The sequence below is a fragment of the Mandrillus leucophaeus genome, unplaced genomic scaffold, assembly GCF_000951045.1.
Source record: "Mandrillus leucophaeus isolate KB7577 unplaced genomic scaffold, Mleu.le_1.0 Scaffold190, whole genome shotgun sequence".
NCBI lineage: Eukaryota > Metazoa > Chordata > Mammalia > Primates > Cercopithecidae > Mandrillus > Mandrillus leucophaeus.
In genome coordinates, this window is record NW_012101921.1 from 3,627,229 (window position 1) to 3,630,821 (window position 3,593).

Here is a 3,593-nt window from a genome sequence, read left to right on the forward strand (position 1 = left end):
AAAAAAAAAAAAAAAAAAAAAAGAATATGGTGTTAGGCAAGAAAAATAATCACGCTGCATGCCGGCGGCAACCCAGGAAGTTCAACTTACACATGTGAGGGCAGAAAGGGTTAAAATCAAAGAGCCAGGCTGGTCTTGAACTGCTGGGTTCAAGCTGATTCTCCAGCCTCAGCATCCCAAAGTGCTGGGATTATACAGGTATGAGCCGCACCCCCAGTCTCAAAATGTGAATTCTAACAATGAAATATATATCCAAATTTCCTTTAGGTTTAGCTAAAGTGACTATGGTATCTAATTACAATGTTCTTTAACTTTTTAGATTTTGGATTAACTCTGAATGATTATTTTTAGCAATTATTTTTGGCAAGAGATTCACTTTTGGTGAATCTCTTACAAGCTAATCATTGTAGGAGTTGTAGGTAGTTAACCCTGGCTCTACGGGCAATGTAAATCAATGCCAGTAAGTTTTCTCCTAGTCACTCAGCCAATTCTAAAGTTGCTAGAGTACAGTGGGACCCTCAGGAGCACAACAGGTGCTACTGTTTCAATAACTATACTGACAAAGGAATTTTTAAATATACTAGTTAATTTGACATCAAACAAAAAAATACACTGGCTACATTAATGCCAAGATAATGAATTGCAATTACATCAATTACATTTTGAATTTTTAGTAGTTTTCGGAGTAGAAGAAAAAGAAAGAAATCACCTGTAGTCACACAAGTGCTCTGAATTATGCACATATTCTTATGAAAAATGCCAAATTACCACAACCTAAAAATTTTTCTTTATCTACAGTAAGAAAAATTCACCAATAGTATACAGTTTTAGGACCTACATGTTGAAATATGTTCCTGGAAGGAATCCGCTTAAACTTATTTTTACTATGTCAAGAATAAAGATGGATTTGTAACTGTGCAAACACGGGAGGCTCCTGGGTAATGTCCCCTTTGTTAAACATACTTTAACATTTTATCTAACTCTAAAGTGGAAAGTTAAAAAAATGATCAATCTGTGGCTATTTTTAAACCCAGGAATCAATTAAAAATTTTAGATGCTAACAAATAGGGAAAGCACCAAAAAGGATGTAAGTCAGGGGAGAAGCAAAGCACCTAGCCTGGTGTGGTTTAAAGATAAGGTAACCTTTCCAGTATTTTCAATGTATCTTTTCAAATAAAAATATAAATAATCTGAAAGCATAGATAAATTCAGTTATAGTATACATAATCCAATCACTAAAAACAAAACAAAGACACCAAGATTCTCAGAGCTTCTAGCTGGGCTTCTTCCACTACAGTAGTATCAAAACTCTTCTCTTAAAGATACTCAATAATGGTCAGGCCAGTGGTTCATTCCTGTAATCTCAGTACTTTGGGAGGCCAACACTGAAGGTTCGCTTGAGCCCGGGAGTTTGACAGCACTCCGGGCAACATAAAGACCTCATCTCCATTTTGAAAAAAAAAAACAACTCAATAACTTTTCCAAATACCAAACTGAACACCCTCTTTCTATAGTGCTATCTCTCCTCCATCTCTGCAGCTTGCAACACTGACTACAAACTCCTTTGACTCCTTCCAGTAACTATCCAAGATCTTATCCTTACATTTCTCTCTCATCTCTGCAATAAGGTTAAAAAAAAAAAATCATGTATTTCACATGAGATAGTGTATAAATATCCCTCAAATGCAACACCTTATAAATTGACAAGAAAAACTGTATGACCTAGTAGAAAACTGGCAAAGAATTTAAATAGGCATTTCATAGAAGAAATCCAAATGGCCAATAAGTATGTTCTAACCCTGCTTAATAGTTAGGAAGACGCAAATTGAAAATTATACATTGAGATGTCATTTCTCATCCATCAGCTAGGCCAAAATTAAAAAGCATTATAATGTCTAATACCTGTATGTTTGCAGGAAGTGGGTACTCTCATATATTGCTGGTAGAAGTGTGAATTGCTAATCTAAGTATGAGCTAATACAACTTTTTCTGGAAAGTAGTATGGTAGTAGCTATTAAAATAAAGAATACATACACTCTTGAAAACAGATGTCTCTTTTTCACATTCTAGCCACTGAGGGGGAAAAAACTAATGTATATATAATACATATACACACACATGCATGCATGTGCACAAACACACATATATATGGACATAATATTCAATGTACCACGTTGTTTTGGTAGTGGCAAAAATTAGAAGCAATCTGAGTCCATTAATAAAGGAGTGATTGAAAATTTATGGTATAGCCATACCATGGAATCCTCTTCAGATATTAATAAACACTTAGATTTATATCAGTAGACCAAGAGGTGTTCATGAAGTATTGTTAAGTGCAAAATAAAGATAAGGAGTAGTATGTGAAGTATGATGCATTACTTTTGTTTAAACAAAACAAAACTTCAAACACCTCTTACAAGTTTCTGCTTCTATACAGAGAAAAGCATGGAAGGATACACTCCAGGCTCTTATTTGGCTTCCACGATAAGGGTTCTTATAGGGAGAGGGAAAGTACTTCATGAACTCCATTAAATTATAGTCATAATTTTATAACATGGGTCTTTTGCGGGGAAAATTGAGCCATAGCTTTCAACAAATTCTCAAAGGGATCAATGAATCAAAAAAGATTTGGGCGGCAGGTGCAGTGGCTCACACTTGTAATCCCAGCACTTTGGAAGGCAGAGGTGGGATCACCACCTGAGGCCAGAAGTTCAAGACCAGCCTGGGCAACATGGTGAGACTCCATCTCCACAAAAAAATTTTAAAATTAGCTGGGCGTGGTAGTGCACACTTGTAGTCTCGGCTAAATGGGAGCCTGAAGCAGGAGGATTACTTGAGCTCAGGAGATGGAGGCTGCAATGAGCCATGTTCATACCACTGCACTGCAGCCTGGGTGACAGAGCAAGATTCTGTCTCAAAAAAAAAAAAAAAAAAAAGAAAAGAAAACTATGAATCACTGTGCTATATTGCTTCTCTCAACAGAACAGCCTGGGCAACACAGAGAGATCCCATCACCACAAAAAAATTTTAAAACTCAGCCAGGCATGGTGGCATGCGCCCATAGTCCCAGCTGCTCGGGAGGGTAAGATGTAAGGATCGCTTGAGCCCGGGAGGTAAATGTTGCAGTAGGTTGTGATTGCACCACTGCACTCCAACCTTGGGGACAGAGCGAGACCTTATCTCAAAAAAAGAAACTCATCCTTGTGTTAACTACCAATAACTAATTCAACAAGGATTACCCATGGCTGCTAAAACCAAGGACGGAAAAGTAATGGAAAAACAGGGTAGACACAGTCTCAAATTATCACCCCATAGTATTCTTAGTAATTACAAACTGGATGAGGTGCCTCTGCAAGAGAGATGTGGGAATCACCATCTTAACCAAGTGATCAAACTTAGGTGATGGCATCATTATTGCACACCTGCCTTTATATCTGTTGATGTGATACAATATAAGATGTGCCCATCACCTATGGAGTATTCTTGCTAAAAATGCTTAATCTGAGTCTCATCATGGGGAAAAACAAAAATCAGAAAAATACAAAATGTGGAAGAGACATTCCAGCCTAGGCTCTTCAAAAAAAAAAAAAAAA

General features: G+C 37.0%; 1 protein-coding gene and 1 pseudogene across 2 annotated transcripts in view; one reads left to right on the plus strand and one right to left on the minus strand.

The window, feature by feature from the left end:
* Positions 1–351, plus strand: part of LOC105538369 — a 7,428-nt pseudogene extending 7,077 nt beyond the window's left edge. Inside the window, exon 2 of the transcript XR_001005888.1 lies at positions 320–351. The product of XR_001005888.1 is annotated as a 40S ribosomal protein S24 pseudogene (transcript). The remainder of the gene's footprint in view (positions 1–319) is intronic.
* The window catches only part of LRPPRC (leucine-rich pentatricopeptide repeat containing), a 142,795-nt gene that overhangs the window by 87,085 nt on the left and 52,117 nt on the right, over positions 1–3,593 (minus strand). The window lies entirely within an intron of this gene.